This window comes from Medicago truncatula, chromosome 8 (genome assembly GCF_003473485.1).
Source record: "Medicago truncatula cultivar Jemalong A17 chromosome 8, MtrunA17r5.0-ANR, whole genome shotgun sequence".
NCBI classification, from domain to species: Eukaryota; Viridiplantae; Streptophyta; class Magnoliopsida; order Fabales; family Fabaceae; genus Medicago; species Medicago truncatula.
In genome coordinates, this window is record NC_053049.1 from 46,008,844 (window position 1) to 46,029,299 (window position 20,456).

The window sequence follows — 20,456 nt, forward strand, 5'->3', positions numbered from 1 at the left end:
TACTCTTTTTTTTTCAAACGCGAAATTTGCAACTGCTGAAATGAGAGAGATTCTGATTGCGACTTATATAAGCATATTTCAAATTATATAATCCGAATACATCCAAATTGTGTTGGGATTATATAATCCGAACTGCATGGACATTTTTTGTTAAAAAAAATTATAGCGCGCAAGATATAAATAAGGTGAGAAAAGTAATACTCTAATGTGAAATAAGTGACTTGGGTCCAAAGCCCAAATCTCCAATCAACGTGATTTTCTTTCCCTCCTCATGTCTCACGCAATTCAAATTTTCAATTTTGTCCTCGAATTTGAGAAAGTAAACCATAAAAATCAGGGGCGAATGGCTTCAAGTGAATGGGGTAGCATTGGCTACCCCAAAAGAAAAAAAAAAGCTTGAATAATTAATATAGTTTTGTATGTAGCTACCCCATTAATATATTACTTGGCTACTCCAAACAATTTTGTTGGTTAAAAAGAGACGATCTTAATAAAATATTAATAATTTATTTAGTTTAATGTCAAGTATATATATAAATTTGACTTCTTAAAACTTGATAAAACTCAACTTTTATAAATAATTATTGTTAGATTATAGTTTCTTCGTTGTCGTTTCATTAATTATAAGTAAAAATTATTGTAAATTTATTTTACTCATTGATTAAGTTTAATATATTAGTTTTTAAAATATATTTTATTTCTTCTTTAAATTTGACCTCCTCATAAAAATTGTGCTAGCTTCGCCACTGATAAAAATACGGTTTAGTATTTTAGAATCTGAACTAAACCACTATAGCAAATGTTCTAGGTATCTTCCCATCACTTCTACATTTTCGTTTTCAAACCTAAAAACTTAATAAAATAAAATAAAATAAATAAAAAAACATTAGAACTGAATCTCACTTAAGTTGTATTATTTTTCAACTTAAGTTGCTCAAATCCAACAACAATTCATAAGTTTACAGCTGCTACATGAAATGTTCGTACACATTTTCTCAAATATTTGATATTTGATTTATGTTTATTTTCTTTTCTTTATTTTTAGTTTGGCTCGGATTCTAGAAACTGAAATATGTTGTTCATCATTTTGATTTCTAAAATCCATAATGTATTTAGAGATTGCGAATTGCTAATTTCTCTATGGTTTTCTCATTGTTTCAAATATGCAGGGGGCGTCCTTGAGGGGGTGCAAACAGCTCAAACGAGTTGAGCCTCCCTCAAGGATGAGCCTCAATTTTATTTTATTTTATACCCAGTATAATATATATCCTCCAATAAAAAAATAAATTATTTCATTCCCTCACAAAAGTTGAAACGCATTTCCTCCTCTCATCATCGATTTTCTTCCTTTCCATCACTGATTCACAACCACCATCACTGATCAATCATCAACTGATTCACACCATCAGCTTTCCTTCTTCTTCTTTCTTCTTCACCAAATCATCACTGATTCTCAACTCTCAAGTTTCAATCAGTTTTCCCCTTTCCAAAACAACATTGTTTGGTAAGTAAATAAACTCTCTTTCATTAATTTGAATGTTGAAATTGTTAAAATAGAGATTGATAGAGATTTGTTGAATGTTGAAAACAACATTGTTTCAATTTTCAATCGGTTTTCCCCTTTCCAAAACAACACTGTTTGTTGAATGTTGAAATTGCTAAAATAGAGATTGATAAAGATTGATAGAGATTTGGTTGATTATTAACCGAAATAGTAATAATTGATTTCTGCATATTTATTGTTTTGGGAATTTTTGTTAAAATTATTCAAATTTCAGTGTATAATTGAATTTATATATCATATATGTTGCTAATTACTAATTATGTTTTTATTTTATTTTATGGTTCAATCTCGTTTTGGTGTGAATGAAGACTCGTTTTGAAGGTATTCGCATAAACTCGTTTTATATTATTTATTGTATTATTTATTTCTTATGTTTACGGACTTCATTTTTAATTTAAACAGGGCTGCGATTTTTTTGCTGTTGCTGCGACTGCTTGGCTTCTGCATTGCCAGCTTTGTGGGTTTTTTGTTGTTGTTGTGACCGCTTGGTTGTTGTTGTGCTGCCAGCTTTGTGCGCGCATGGCTTTTGGTGGTTTTGTGTATGTTTCATTTTCTGTCCTCTTGTTTTAGCCTTTTAGGATTATTAGAATTAGTTCCTCTTGATTTTGGTGTTAGGTGGGGGTTTCTCATGTATTCGGTAGTCATTTTCACCTTTGGATGTACCGCATATATACGGTACCTTGTATTTATCTTTTAAAAAATATAAATAGAACATTGTTCTTTTAAAAAAATACGTTTTAATTTTATCACTAACCTCTTTTCATTCCCAGAGCCGAGCCTTCGAATTCTCAGGGACGGCCCTGCAAATATGAACACACATGTCGCTCGACGTAGGGGTAACAAATGAGAAGGGGTGCGCGTGAGAAGGATTTAGTGGGGGGTGGACTTGCAAATATGCAATTTTTTCTCTTCAGTCTTCAGTGGTGTACGTTATAACTAAATATGCATAGCTACGATTTTGATTGGTAATACTGGCAGATCCATATCAAACAAACATTGGATATGCATTGTTGGATGATGATCTTATGGCCGAAAACCCAATAGAACGGCAAATACATCACTTAAATGGTGTTTCTGCTCACAAGAACATTGAAATCCACTGTTGCAACTTATGCAACCTAAATTTTGAAGTATGCTATAAGGAGTTCCAGTCTCTTGATAATAAGGGACTTAAGTCAGAAATGAGGACGATATATACCATCTATGCAATCTCGAGTGACATCCATCTATGCAATCTCTTGACTTTATTCTTAGCTTATATATATATATAAGCGACACATTTCAGCTTCACTTTATTCTGAGCCTACCAGACAGAGCATATTAACGAGGAATTAATGGTATAGATTATGTAAGAGGATGGTTTAGGAATCAAGTGACTTAATAGATCATAGGGTTATATATGATGAGGATCAACAAAATAAGATGCGTATTACGTTGAGAAAGATTAAAAGAGCACGAGAAATGGGAAAAATTATGTTCATGTAGCATCTATCCAAGTGGTGCATGTATATATAGCAATGGAATTCTTGTATTACTTACTACATTCTCAAAGAAAGCAGATTGTCTTAAGTAAAAAAAATTGGGTAATGTTCCATCGACATTCTTTTCTCCATACATACAGTGTACCACCTTTATATGAGTGTGCGAGAGACCACATAGATACGTGTCACAATTGTGTATAGATGTACAAATGGTACATGCCACCTAAGGGTGTCAATTTATCATTGCTCAAAAAATTTGATCCATTTATGCGGTAAATATATCCGTAATTGCTGAATCGAGATCAAACAACATAGACTTTATCGTAAGTTTTAATTTATTTTTTAAAAAAGTTTAAATTTTAGAGTGTTCGATCTCAATCGAACAACCACAAATGCGTTGACAATGTGAATGGCTCAATTTTCATTCTCGACCAATTTAAATAATTTAAAACTTGATTAATAAAAAAACTGTTTCCGACATTTGTCAAACGAAAATTGTTTTTAAAAATTAATTTTATGATCTAGATTGTGTGTGTTTATGATGATTTTCTTTTAGCAAGTCACTTGATAAGATGTGTCTTTCTTTATTTATGTCATGATGGACTCTACCTATTTTATTTTAACCTTTAGCTGCCAGCAAAGAAGGCAACTTGTCTATGATCAATATATAAGATAGATATTGATACTTTCTAACATTTTCACTTAAAAGATAAATCAAGAAGTGTAACATTTAAAAAAGGACTACTCATAATTAGAGGTGTCGAATGGGTTGGCTCAATCCAGCCTGGACTCGAGAGGTCCGACTATATAAATGGTCAGTATGGCCCAACCCAATTATAGTTGGGTCGTAGACAGGGGCGGATCTGAACTCAAAATATTGGGGAGACACAATTTTTTCGCGGTCAAATAATTAAATAAAATATACACATAAGTACCGAGCGTGAGTTAATTGCCATTTGTAGCGAGTGATAATTAACTTGCATTGGGGTTATTAGGATAAATTTTGGGTGTAAATGAGCAATTTTAAAAGTGAGAAGATTAATTTTAAATAACATGTGCAGATATAAGGCCAAGCCCATAACAACAAACACACATAGCCCTAAATATTTGATACTCGTAGTCACATTAACACAGACGCTGCACTACTTTCCTTTTTGCTTCTTTCTTCTTACGGTTCCATGGTTTCTTCATCTTTTTCCTTTCTTACCATGGTTTCTACATATGATTTCTTCTTCCTTTCTACTTGAACTCCGCTTGTGATTGATGGGTTTACTTTAAGTTTATTATTTCAGTTCATTTTCTTCATATATGTAAAAAAAATTAGAAAAAATCTTCATATATGGAGAAAAAATCAGTCTGGGCTGGTGTGGCACTTGCCACACCAGGACCTGTTCAGGTCCACCCCTGGTCGTAGATTATAGAGTCCGACCCGACCTATGTGGGTCATGGGCCAGCCCGGCCCTGCCCGTTTACTTTTTATCCTTTTAAAATTTATTCACTCTTTCTTATGTATTTTTTGTATATTAGCCACTTACCACTATTTTTTTGCTAAAATATGATTGGATGGACATAAGTGCAAATAATTTTGACATTAACATTGAATATTAATGAAACTCTAGATTATTCATTCAATTAAATCAAATTAATAATTTATAAACTTTAAGCTAAATTCATTCATTTTTATTAACTTTATTTATTTAAATATTTTTTTATTAATAAATTTTAAAATAGTTGATAACTTTTTTCAAAAAATATACTATTTTTTCAACAAAAATCAAATTAAATAGTAATAATGGGCCGACCCAAAGCCCGATGAGCCAGCCCGGCCCGGTCCATCCCCATTTTTGTATGGGCCAAAAAAGCTAGAGTGTACTTTTGGGCTAGTTTTTAAGGCCCGTCCCATTAACCCAACCCATTTTTGACAACTCTACTCATAATAAGTAAGTTAGGGATTGAACCACGTGGAAAATCCATTGCACCGCCATCCGGTCTCTAAACATGTTTTTTTTTTAAGGAGGTCTCTAAACATGTTTAACAAATACTTGAAAAATGTAGACAATATGATTTGTAAATACTAGTTAGGGTTGAACTAATTTGACATAGAAAGAGATTTCCAAATTTATAGTTTAAAACACTTTAGATAGTTTGTTTTAAGTTATCTTTGTAGATTTTTGTGAGTAAAATGGTAGAAATATATATCATATGTTTATTACAAGTTTACTATAAAAAGGATGAGAATAAAGTTTCAACAAAGATGGAAATAATTATTCCTTCCAATGTCTTCCATTTCTTCTACTTGCTAGCTCTTTTTTCCCAAAACTCTCCCTTGCCCTCCCACCAAACTTCTAAACAAAGCCTTGGTGTTTTATAAGCTCTCATACAATCAAATACACGATCTGACTGGAATTTTGCTGATCTCACTTTCAAGTTTGCTCTCATATATCGAGAGAATATCAAAATATCCCACGGCAGTCGACTATCAGTGGACAAATGATGCTGGATAGCAAGCAGCAGTTAACTACCGCCGAAGATATTTTGATATTTTTGCGGTGTGTGAAGAGCAAAAATAAAAATGAGCTGAGCAGCTTTTATTTGACCGACTTTCCTTATGGGCCTTGTTTCGCAGCGTGGTGGCCTTTTTTGGCTTTGTCCTTGCTTAGTGTAACGCCCTCTCTAATTATTTGAATATTTTTAATGAGTTTAGAATACACTTATATGATTTGTATAATTTATATGATTTATTTTGATGAGTGATATTTTGTTATGATATATGTTGGTATTTATTAGTATAACGTATATGTTATTTGGTTTAGAAATATAAATGTTATTTGATTTAAAAATATAAATGTTATTTGATTTAGAAATATATATGTTATTTGGTTTAGAAATATAAATGTTATTTGATTTAAAAATATAAATGTTATTTGTTATAAAAATACATATGATTTGTTGTAGAAATAAATGTGATTTGTTATAGAAATAAATGTTATTTGTTGTAGAAATACACATGATTTGTTATAGAAATAAATGTTATTTGGTGTAGAAATACACATGATTTGTTGTAGAAATATATGTTAATTTGTGTAGAGATATATGTTATTTTGTGTAGAAATATATGTTATCTGGTGTAGAAATATATTTCTTATTTGGTGTAGAAATATATATATGTTATAGAAATATATTTGTTATAGAGATATAATTGTTATTTGTTGTATAAATATTTTATATATATATTAGAATAGAATATTGAGATTTTGGTAGGCAATCTAATATATTTTTGTACTGAATAATATATTTTTGTACTTAATATGATATATTTTGGTACTCAATTGATATATTTAATTACTAGATCTAATAGGTGCATTACTTGTTTCCAAAGTTTCTCACTTATTAGTTGTAAATTATCCTATAAATAGAGAACTCACACAGTGCATTCTACACACCGAAATTCACAGTTGATACTTCCTGTGCTTTTCTTCTCTTCTCCCTCTTTTGACTTGTGTTGACGAGTCTTTCTTCTTTTTCTACTCCTTTCTGTCCCTTCGGAATTAAAAGTGTTCTTAAGACTATAATCTCTCTTCGGTTTAATATCCTTTTAGATAAGAGAAAGCAGTAGAGTCCTTCGTCAATCAATCCAAAGGTAAGGGTGAGACTAACTTTGCAATTCTATTAAGTATGTGAATCAATGGTTAGGTTTAACATGATGTAGGATGAGTTTTTGAGGAATTGAAAAGTAGGTTAAAATTGTAGAATTAATGAATAAACGGTGGAAATTTGTTAAAAAAATGTAGAAACTGTCCTTAGACCTTAGATAATGATTAAGATGATTTGATGATATTTATAATGTTATATAATTAGATATATATTGCATGAATTATGTTTAATGATTGAGATGTTGATGACGTGCATTTGTAATTGTTATATATGATGATTATCATTATTGATTGATGCTATTTTGTTGTTGTGATGAATATGATTTACTTTGATGATATGATTAATGAGAGAATATTATATACTGTGAATTAATGATTAAATGCATTACTTGAAATATTATTGAATGATCAAGATGTTGAAATGAATTGTTATTAAGCTTGATATGAATTGATTATGCTGCAATTGTTGTTAAACTAAGTTGCATGAGTTGTTGTTGATTATCATTTGATATTGTTATATCTTGAGATGTTTACGTGTCGCCTATGTTGCTATTGTTGGTTATGTGAAATATTTATATGACTTATGTGGAAGATATATGATGTTTAAGTTGTTGATACTTTATATTAATATTGTTATGTTGTGAATTGCTTGTGCTGTTTCTGTTGCTGTTATGAACTGCTAAGTTGTTTATAATGTGATTTAATGATTAAATGCATTACTCGAAATATTATTGAATTATATTAGGAGCTTTGTCCTCCGCACGATTATTAGTATGAATAAGTTGATGATGAACTCCAAATTATTGGATGTATAAGTGATAAGTTGATTAAGGTGTCTTGTCGATAGAGTCCATGCATTAGCATTCATTGAGCTTTGTCCTCACCACGACTAGGAGCTTTGTCCTCCGCACGATTAGGAGCTTTGTCCTCCGCACGATTAAAGTATATTAATACTTATGATGACGATTGGTACCACATGCATATAAGTGTCTAAGTTGCATTGTCGCATTTGTCAAGTCAAAGTCGTTGTTGATGAATTATCATCCATGAGTTGTTAAGTTGTCGATGAATTATCATCTATGAGTTGTCGAGTTGTCTTCTACCCATGTGTTGTTAAAGAAGTACCTACGAAGATTATACGATGTGAATTATATGATGTTGACTAAAATATTGCTATGTTGTTTAACATGTTGATTATGATACTGTTATGTTGCTACGTTGTTTAAGATATTGATTATGATATTGTTACGTTGCTATGTTGTTTAAGATATTGATTATGATATTGTTATATTGTTATGTTGTTATGATGTTGTATATGATACTGATTATAATGTTATGATATTGTTTATGATGTTGATTATATGATGTTATTATGATGCTATATGTTGTGATGTATATAAGTGTTATTATTAAGTGATGAATATGTTGTTCTATATATGATTAATATTATTAAGTGAATATTATGTTATGTTATTGATGATGATCGAATGTTGTGATTACTTGGTAATTGTTTATCAAAGATGCTATGGTGTTTAAGATGATATTGTTTAAGATGATTATGTTTAAGATGTTTATGTTGAAGATTTATGATGTTGATTTTGGTGTTAGTATGTGTTGATTATATTTTTATAAGATGATGAATATGTTGTTATTATAAGAAGATGAATATGTTGTTGTTATATTATTATATTATGAAGAGATGATGTATATATAATTATTATTATTAAGTGAATATCATGCTATGTTGTTGTTATATTATTATATTATGACGAGATGATGTATATATAATTATTATTATTATTAAATGAATATCATGCTATGTTGTTGTTATATTATTATATTATGACGAGATGATGTATATATAATTATTAAGTGAATATCATGTTACGTTGTGGTTATATTATTATAAGAAGATGTTTATGTTATGATGTAGATAATTATTACTATTAATAAGAGATGATTATATTCTGTTGTTTTAAAGTTATTAGTGATGATGATATCTATGAGTTGTTAAGTGTACTTGATGATGTTTATGTTAAATTGATAAGTTGTCTTTTATTAATGAATTGATAATGAGATGTTTGATGAATAATTATTATTATGAATTAATGATGTTGTTATGTTGTATATGAATTAGGATTAAGATGTTGTCATGCTATATATGAACTATGACTATGATGTGATGATCTATGTTTGTTACGATTTGGATAATATGTGTTAAATGATAATTAGAAGTTGGTTGAACTATTAAGAATTATTACATGAAGAATTATTATTACTAATAGATGAAGTTATTTATGTTGTTAAATATAATTATTGAATTATATGCTTGATATTATTGTTTTGTGAAATCTCACCCCTTCTGCTTGAAAATGTTGCTCTTCGTATGAGTAACTTGCAGGTATTAATGATTAGTAGGAGTGGTGGCTCAAGTGTCTCTAGGTGCTCTGATACGTAACGGGATGAGAACTTTGTTATTGCTTTCTATTCCTTACGTATTGTTTTTGAAGAATTATGACTATCTTTTTAGAATGGATTTTTATGACATAATTGTAAAGAGGCCTTAGTGCCAAAGACTGGTTTTAGTTATTGAATAAATTCCGCTGCGAAGTATTAAAGATTTTGTTATTGAATTTTAAAGGATAAATAGTTATTTATTCAGTTTATGATTTTATGAAAAGAAGTGTAGCATTCCGTTTACGTGAATAACTTTGATTATTAAATGAAATTTTTATGTTGGGAAAACGGGGTGTTACAATTGGTATCAGAGCAGGTCGGTCCGTCCAAGTAGTTGAGTCGTGTCGAGTTTAGTAACAGTTGTATTACTGTCTTTATGTTGTTTGATTGATTGTTGTTGTGTTTCTGATTAATAGTTATGTTTATTATGTGATCATGTTTGATTGACTAACTTTGATGTGGTTTACATATTTTGTTGAAGTTTCTATTTGGCTAAATATAGTTTAAGATATTTAAGCAATAATTGAATTCATTACTTTTGTGCTTTGAATTTCGAGGACGAAATTCTTTTAAGGGGGGGAGAGTTGTAACGCCCTCTCTAATTATTTGAATATTTTTAATGAGTTTAGAATACACTTATATGATTTGTATAATTTATATGATTTATTTTGATGAGTGATATTTTGTTATGATATATGTTGGTATTTATTAGTATAACGTATATGTTATTTGGTTTAGAAATATAAATGTTATTTGATTTAAAAATATAAATGTTATTTGATTTAGAAATATATATGTTATTTGGTTTAGAAATATAAATGTTATTTGATTTAAAAATATAAATGTTATTTGTTATAAAAATACATATGATTTGTTGTAGAAATAAATGTGATTTGTTATAGAAATAAATGTTATTTGTTGTAGAAATACACATGATTTGTTATAGAAATAAATGTTATTTGGTGTAGAAATACACATGATTTGTTGTAGAAATATATGTTAATTTGTGTAGAGATATATGTTATTTTGTGTAGAAATATATGTTATCTGGTGTAGAAATATATTTCTTATTTGGTGTAGAAATATATATATGTTATAGAAATATATTTGTTATAGAGATATAATTGTTATTTGTTGTATAAATATTTTATATATATATTAGAATAGAATATTGAGATTTTGGTAGGCAATCTAATATATTTTTGTACTGAATAATATATTTTTGTACTTAATATGATATATTTTGGTACTCAATTGATATATTTAATTACTAGATCTAATAGGTGCATTACTTGTTTCCAAAGTTTCTCACTTATTAGTTGTAAATTATCCTATAAATAGAGAACTCACACAGTGCATTCTACACACCGAAATTCACAGTTGATACTTCCTGTGCTTTTCTTCTCTTCTCCCTCTTTTGACTTGTGTTGACGAGTCTTTCTTCTTTTTCTACTCCTTTCTGTCCCTTCGGAATTAAAAGTGTTCTTAAGACTATAATCTCTCTTCGGTTTAATATCCTTTTAGATAAGAGAAAGCAGTAGAGTCCTTCGTCAATCAATCCAAAGGTAAGGGTGAGACTAACTTTGCAATTCTATTAAGTATGTGAATCAATGGTTAGGTTTAACATGATGTAGGATGAGTTTTTGAGGAATTGAAAAGTAGGTTAAAATTGTAGAATTAATGAATAAACGGTGGAAATTTGTTAAAAAAATGTAGAAACTGTCCTTAGACCTTAGATAATGATTAAGATGATTTGATGATATTTATAATGTTATATAATTAGATATATATTGCATGAATTATGTTTAATGATTGAGATGTTGATGACGTGCATTTGTAATTGTTATATATGATGATTATCATTATTGATTGATGCTATTTTGTTGTTGTGATGAATATGATTTACTTTGATGATATGATTAATGAGAGAATATTATATACTGTGAATTAATGATTAAATGCATTACTTGAAATATTATTGAATGATCAAGATGTTGAAATGAATTGTTATTAAGCTTGATATGAATTGATTATGCTGCAATTGTTGTTAAACTAAGTTGCATGAGTTGTTGTTGATTATCATTTGATATTGTTATATCTTGAGATGTTTACGTGTCGCCTATGTTGCTATTGTTGGTTATGTGAAATATTTATATGACTTATGTGGAAGATATATGATGTTTAAGTTGTTGATACTTTATATTAATATTGTTATGTTGTGAATTGCTTGTGCTGTTTCTGTTGCTGTTATGAACTGCTAAGTTGTTTATAATGTGATTTAATGATTAAATGCATTACTCGAAATATTATTGAATTATATTAGGAGCTTTGTCCTCCGCACGATTATTAGTATGAATAAGTTGATGATGAACTCCAAATTATTGGATGTATAAGTGATAAGTTGATTAAGGTGTCTTGTCGATAGAGTCCATGCATTAGCATTCATTGAGCTTTGTCCTCACCACGACTAGGAGCTTTGTCCTCCGCACGATTAGGAGCTTTGTCCTCCGCACGATTAAAGTATATTAATACTTATGATGACGATTGGTACCACATGCATATAAGTGTCTAAGTTGCATTGTCGCATTTGTCAAGTCAAAGTCGTTGTTGATGAATTATCATCCATGAGTTGTTAAGTTGTCGATGAATTATCATCTATGAGTTGTCGAGTTGTCTTCTACCCATGTGTTGTTAAAGAAGTACCTACGAAGATTATACGATGTGAATTATATGATGTTGACTAAAATATTGCTATGTTGTTTAACATGTTGATTATGATACTGTTATGTTGCTACGTTGTTTAAGATATTGATTATGATATTGTTACGTTGCTATGTTGTTTAAGATATTGATTATGATATTGTTATATTGTTATGTTGTTATGATGTTGTATATGATACTGATTATAATGTTATGATATTGTTTATGATGTTGATTATATGATGTTATTATGATGCTATATGTTGTGATGTATATAAGTGTTATTATTAAGTGATGAATATGTTGTTCTATATATGATTAATATTATTAAGTGAATATTATGTTATGTTATTGATGATGATCGAATGTTGTGATTACTTGGTAATTGTTTATCAAAGATGCTATGGTGTTTAAGATGATATTGTTTAAGATGATTATGTTTAAGATGTTTATGTTGAAGATTTATGATGTTGATTTTGGTGTTAGTATGTGTTGATTATATTTTTATAAGATGATGAATATGTTGTTATTATAAGAAGATGAATATGTTGTTGTTATATTATTATATTATGAAGAGATGATGTATATATAATTATTATTATTAAGTGAATATCATGCTATGTTGTTGTTATATTATTATATTATGACGAGATGATGTATATATAATTATTATTATTATTAAATGAATATCATGCTATGTTGTTGTTATATTATTATATTATGACGAGATGATGTATATATAATTATTAAGTGAATATCATGTTACGTTGTGGTTATATTATTATAAGAAGATGTTTATGTTATGATGTAGATAATTATTACTATTAATAAGAGATGATTATATTCTGTTGTTTTAAAGTTATTAGTGATGATGATATCTATGAGTTGTTAAGTGTACTTGATGATGTTTATGTTAAATTGATAAGTTGTCTTTTATTAATGAATTGATAATGAGATGTTTGATGAATAATTATTATTATGAATTAATGATGTTGTTATGTTGTATATGAATTAGGATTAAGATGTTGTCATGCTATATATGAACTATGACTATGATGTGATGATCTATGTTTGTTACGATTTGGATAATATGTGTTAAATGATAATTAGAAGTTGGTTGAACTATTAAGAATTATTACATGAAGAATTATTATTACTAATAGATGAAGTTATTTATGTTGTTAAATATAATTATTGAATTATATGCTTGATATTATTGTTTTGTGAAATCTCACCCCTTCTGCTTGAAAATGTTGCTCTTCGTATGAGTAACTTGCAGGTATTAATGATTAGTAGGAGTGGTGGCTCAAGTGTCTCTAGGTGCTCTGATACGTAACGGGATGAGAACTTTGTTATTGCTTTCTATTCCTTACGTATTGTTTTTGAAGAATTATGACTATCTTTTTAGAATGGATTTTTATGACATAATTGTAAAGAGGCCTTAGTGCCAAAGACTGGTTTTAGTTATTGAATAAATTCCGCTGCGAAGTATTAAAGATTTTGTTATTGAATTTTAAAGGATAAATAGTTATTTATTCAGTTTATGATTTTATGAAAAGAAGTGTAGCATTCCGTTTACGTGAATAACTTTGATTATTAAATGAAATTTTTATGTTGGGAAAACGGGGTGTTACACTTAGACCCAAAAATAGAAACTCTCCATAATTTAATAAGGAAATTATAACTTTCTCATATTAATAAGTTATAATCAAGTTTGTGGGAGATTTAACGTAGGTTTTTATGTTATAGGCAAATTTTTCTCATACACAAGATATAATGATTGAAACTATGATCATTTGTTTAAAAAGTCCCAAATCTCCTATCTTCCAGAACAAAATTTTTTGTTTGGATACAAATCGCTTGAATCAATTTATTGTTGGTTGTTGCCTACCTTTTTTTTTTTGCAAGTAGTTATTACCAATCTTCTTTTAATATGCTTTATAATATCAAACAATCTTATGCTCTCTTAATCACAGATATTAAGAGTCCATCTTTGTTCCATTTAAGAAGGCTCCATTTACTCCTTTTCACTGTTTGGATGTGTGACATGTGGCAAAAATGAAAATCAAGGGCTGAGATTAAAAGGGTTGGAAAAATCACTTGTTGAATGAAAAAAAGGCAGCACGCTTTTCTTGTCTGTCTCACACACGCACCTTCTTCTTCATTCACTATTTCTTCCTCAATCGCCGGCACCGCCACCCTTTCCGAATTCCGACCATAAATCAGCGGCTCCTTCCCTCTTATGTTCCATGTTAACTCGACCACTCACACTCAGACCCACATGTCGCGATTTTCACCGTCGTCGCCGTTCTAATCCTCCAAAATTCTTGTTTATTCCTCATCTTAATTGATTTCAATCCATGTTGCTTGTATTGATTTGAACTGACATATACATATATTATTTGATTATTAAATCTATGTTGTATCACCAGTTGTTATAAGAACATTATATTGTACCAGTCCCCGTTGTAATGATTCATAGTTAGTGAAAGAGCCAAAACCTGTGAAAAAGAAGGGGGAGTGTGTCGCTGCTGTATAGACGAAAAGGGCGGCTGGGGCAGCGCCGGCGAGAGGGTGAGGGAGAAAGCAGGGAAATGGTGATGGTGAGAGGAAGAAGAAAGGTCGTGAGTGAAGAACGCATGTTGCCTTTTTTTGATTCAATAAGTGATTTTTCAAACCCTTTTAATCCAAACCTTTGATTTTCGTTTTTGCAACATGTCACATATCCAAACAGTGAAAAGGAGTAAATGGAATCTTCCTAAATGGAGCGAAGATGGACTCAGATATTAAGTAGCGGATTTTTTTTTGTCACATAACTATAAGAGCGCTGCTATTTGCAGCGAGTGAATTTACCGCAAATGTCTCGCGAATTTATTGCAACCGTCAGATGTTATTTCATGAAATACATCAATGGGTTGGATATAAATTAAAGTTTTTCCTACAATACACATTTGTGGTATCGTGATATCATCGTGATAAATAATTCGCGATACGCATCATTTTCCTAACTATAAATCGTTTTATAATGCTAATTAAATGTGTACCATGCTAACTTTCTTAGGAGCATTGTTTGAGAAAATTATTATAAGAGATTTTGTCTTAAACATATAAATCAAAGTCAAACACATTTAAAAGTAATAATTATACAAATTTATACGAAAAAGTTACTCCCGTTCCTTTTTAATTGTCACTTTTGCATAAATTTTTTGTTTCTAATTAACTGTCACTTTCAAAGTTCAATGCAACATTAAATGTTGTTTTACCTTTATTACACTTGATTATTTCTTGTAGAGAGATAAGTATATGAAATAAGATATTAAATGATGAAGGTTATTATAGAAAAAAGATGAATTGTTGTATCAAAAGTAGTAAAAAGTATTTGCTGATTTGGTTTGTGTAAAAAACTTAAGTGACAATTAAAAAGGAACGGAGGGTATACAACTTTTACTTGTTTAAACCATGTTCAAAGTGCATTTCCATGATAGTATCTTATTTTATTACAAGTTATTTTGACATTTTCATGTATTGGAGAAAGTACCCCTCTACATTTCCGTGTTAATTTGACGTTTAAAATAAAAATTATGCATGATTTTGTAAAATTATCCTTTATTAATGACATGAGAGAAAAAGTATTACAAAAATTGTATTGAAAATAAAAAACATATGTGATTTTACAAAATTATTCTTTATTAACGACACGAGAAAAAGAGATTAAAAGAATTGAAAAAAATAGAATAAGAAATGGTAGAAAAAAAATGATTTAAAGTCGTGCACAAATTATAAACGACTATTATTTAAGACGATAAAGTATTAACACTGCATTGTTATTGTACCCTAAAATGATTTACTAATAAAACACAGCTATTTTTATCTCACAGGAGTAGTAAAGTACGACAAGAATGTCTCCTACATAACTTAGTAGTTTATTAATTTTCATGCTTGGGAAGAATCCTAGCCGTTGTTTATCCGCAATCAACGTTAGAGCAATGGGTCCCCAAAGTTGACACCGACGCGTGTCTTATCGCAATCAACGGTAATTTCATAACCGAAATTTCAGGGGACACAACACAACACAACCCACAATAATCGTGGCCCCTAAATAAACAGCCATTTAGCACATCGCCATGTGAGTGCTCGTGCGGCTTCCCAATTTCCAGTGGACCCTACCACGTGATGCTTTACTACTTAAGACCCTACTTCATACCATGCACGTGCTCCTCGTCTCATGCTCTATGTTTTGACACGTAGTAACAAATACTACGTACTCCCCTGTTCCTACTTAGCCAATTTTTTATTTTTTTTAATTTGAATGCAGGAACAAAGATTACTACAGTCCTTTCTTTACTCATATATTGACTCAGCTATAAGTGATGACTAGGGATATAAATAAGTTAGTTCATAAACAGGAGTCTAACTTAAAAAAAATTGTGAGTTTGAGCGTGTGTTTGGTTATGCGGTGACTAAAATTAATTTTGATTGAATTGATTTTGTAGAATTGATTTTAGTTAGAAGTGAGTTGAGCAAAAATTGATTTGTGTTTGGATAACTCCCTGACAAAAATGATTTATATAAAATATGTTGTTTGGACAGTTTGAATCAAAATTGATTTTGGATGTGTAAATTACTAAAATGGGTCTCAACATTTATTTGTAGATTTTCTTAACATATTACAAATTGACATTGAAGAGTCATATTTGATGGTTCCAGTGCCCACAATCACCTCATCGTCACTACTCGAGTACTTGTGCCTTACTCATATGCAGCCACCGCAGCATTAACCATACAATCCACCATCCCCTCTTGCTGCTTTGTGTACACCACATACAGTTACAACTCTGTTTCCTTTATACACAATACAATTGAATTTTGAATTCCAACCAATTTTAATGGCAGATTATCCAATTTTACAGCGCTAATTTTCAATTATTTCATCTCTCTTTCCATAATGTTCTCTCATCAAATTGAAATTGAAGTTTATCACCTAAAAAACACACAATCAAGAAACATGCATGTTGTTGTGGAAAGGGGAATCTTTTATGACAATTGGAAGGGCAAAACAGCCAATACTCATGTTATGGAAAAGAGAATCGATTTGTCCAAATTGAAAAGCTAAGGATACCAGCTTCACCTGAAACGCGAGTTCAAAGAGAAACGCGAGTCGGCTAAATGCGATCCAAACATGTGAAACACACGGCGTATGTGATGAGACGCACGTTTTGGACAGTCCACCGGGAAACCAAACAGGGGCTGAGTCTATTTTCAAACTTGTTTCATGTAAAAGTCATTAAACAATCCATTTTATTTAATTATAGATAAACTAAATATGCATTAAAATCTATTTCACTTTAAGGTTTCTCTAGCATCGTAAGGTTTTAAAAACTTATTTCACTGAGGCCTTAAAGCCAATTTAAAAAATACATTATTTGAGTTGTTTCTTGATTTGTATGTTAAATATAAATTATATTTTAATATAAATAAAAAATAAGTTTTAATAATATGCATAAACAAACTGACCCATGAGGTTTTGTAGTCTTTTTTGATATTTTAAGTGTGGTCTATTTAGTTAAATAAGTTTTTTTTTTCTTTTCAAAAGACCAAGCCTAACCTTTTCAATAAAGGTTCGACCTAAACAGGCTAGGAGGTAGGCCCCTGTAGGTCGGTCTGGTATGTTCCCATCTCCTAGTGATGACTATTGATTTTTTATTTTTTTTGAATCGACAAATATTATTAAACGTCGTCCCCATAAGATGTCACAAGGTATGAACGAAAAAAATACAAATGGTGTCGCATATAGACGGTACACCATAACCACCTAAAAAAAACCCGAGGATAAATCCACCAAAACACATCACTACCTAAAACAGACTAAAAAAAACAAGAACTGTAAACACGGTATCCACCACCGACCATCGTCACTACTCACCCACAAAGAACACCCTGAAAATAGAACTCCCAGACCTCAACACCCAAGCTGAGCCACATTTCGAAGAGTACCTATAGAAGGATCATGCAGCTATCACAAACCTTGCGACCTCTTAACCACCAAAAGAGCACAACACAAAGCCCAAAAACAACTTGAGACAAAGAACTGACTCCCGATCTCGAATCAAAAGTGGTTGGCCCACCAGACTATAGATTGATAGCAGTATATGATGACTTATCACTAATGACCAATGATTTATGGACAATGGTATTCTCAAAACCCTAGGTGAGGGGTTCAAACTTTCGATAATAAATATAATAATAGATATAATGAAAATAATATTTACAAAAATTACACTATTTTGATAAATTGTAAATTCTATAGTATCTATCTCCCAAAAACTAGATGAATCATTATCGCTATTAAGTAATTAATCATATTTATAATATTTAGAGACAATCAAAACGCCATTCTGATTCTTTGTTGTGTACTTCGCCGGTGGCTGATATAGGACCCTGACTAAAGCTGCAATTTTTATAGCTACAATTTAAAAAAAATCGTATATAAAGATAAATATTATAAGTAAAATGTTAAATAGTGCTTTTAGAACATTCTTAAAGAACATAAATAGAAAAAATTTGTGTTGGCATATGTAAAATGTTAAATTAGTTGTTTTTTATATAAAATGTCTACTTTTTGTCGCAGGGCCTCAGATTTAGAGAGGCCTCAAAATTTTAAAAAAATAAAAATAAACTTGTACCTACAGATAAAGTTCATCACTAAATTTCATTTTTTTGGTAGGTAAAAGTCTAGAATTCAACAATTTGCAGTCAATTATACATTGTCCATAAGTAAATGTCTATTTGTCTATAGGTAAAAGTTTATGTTTAAACCATTGCTCTTATATTTAACTAAAATGTAGTTGTTTATGCCCGTCTTATAGCTAGTATACATAATAAAAACTAATTGATTATTAATTTTTTTAATAAACTAATTGATTATTAGTTAAAAAAAGAAAATGAATTAAATTATAAAAAGGAAAGGAATCAGATTTGGGAGATGAACCCTAATTTCTAAAAACGCTATAAATTTTAAAATCCCCCATCTTCATCCTCTTTCATCTTTTCATGTCTCTTCCTCCATGTTACCATTAATACTCTGCTCTCTAATAAAATCAAAGTAAAATTGATCAGTACTTATAACAAACTTTTTCATATGCTTGACATAACTTTTGTACTCAATTCCTACGTAAATTCATCCAATTTTTTGTGATGCTTTAGCGGGGAGAAAAAATACATGCCAAAAAAGAAGTGATGATTATAATGTTAATAACAGACTATTTGAGAAAAATGAATACTTTGTAACATTGTCCAATCTTTAGTACACTCACACAGCACGAATAAATGAAAATGAGTGAGGACATCACCATATCGTGTTTCGTTGGAATATTTCAAAATAGTCGAACCAAATTTGTTGACTAAAAAGGTAATGACTTTAACAAACCTACATGCTTAATAAACTGCCTTTGCATAGAAGAAGGAGAATAAAGACGGGGGTTTTATAAATTAGAGTTCATGTTTGCCAAATCTTCTTTCCCTCTTCTTCTCTTCTCTCGGTACCGGGTCTCAAACCGAGTTCCTCGAGGTTGAAAAGAGTTTCTCTCAACCACGTGACTTCTCAAGAGACAAACATGTTTGCCAAATCTTATTCCTTTCCTTTTTAACTATTAATCAACTAGTTTTTGTTATGTATATAATTAAATATTGCTATTAATGACATGGAAAATAAATAAGTCAATGAACATATGCCACATCATTAATGAAGGTGGCAAATCACCAAAAATGATGGGGACTAAAAAAATCCCGAAGAAATATACAATAGGGAGGGACTAAAATAGTAGTTTTATAAATAGGCGGACTAAAATTTCGATTACGTTACGATAAGAGAACCATAATTGCATTTAAGCCTACAATTTATAATTTAAATTGTGATTTTTTCGTTACAAAGGAAAAAATTAACGATAAATAAACGTCACACTAAAGCATCAACAAGGAGAATGAGAGATAGATCAAAAGGGAGGTCATTCGAAAGAACAAATATCAAAGAGGCTGAAGCACCTAATTTAGTTAAATGAGACGTTGCAAATTTTCCTTCACGCAATGTATGAGTCAACTCAACAATTCAATCCGGAAGAAAAAGATAGTACTTTATAGTTAAAATGAGAATACTATAACGATGATATATGTTATATCAGTCTTAACAAGATTAGTACACAAGTCACATCTTAGAAGCAATCAACCTTCTTATAGCTAAAATTTCGATTAATTCACCTATATGAATTAACCAATATTTTGAATGAACTAATATTATCAATGCCAAAAAAAAAAAGAACCTAATAATATCAATGTGGTTTGAATCAATCGCCTAATTAATGATGATATTTTTATCCTTTATTAACCAGACAACGTAGCTGTGAAAAAAAGTGGGTGTTCGTGAAACATTTTTACCGCCAAATTATTTGAGGTTCCAAAGTTTTTTTTTTGGAACAAAATTACAAAAAAAGAAAATCTAGCAAAAATACAAAGTTATATCATGTGTAATCGTATCATATCTTACTTTCCATTATTTTATTTTTATGTTGCTTCTGCAACTTTTTTTTATAGAATTATTATGTATGC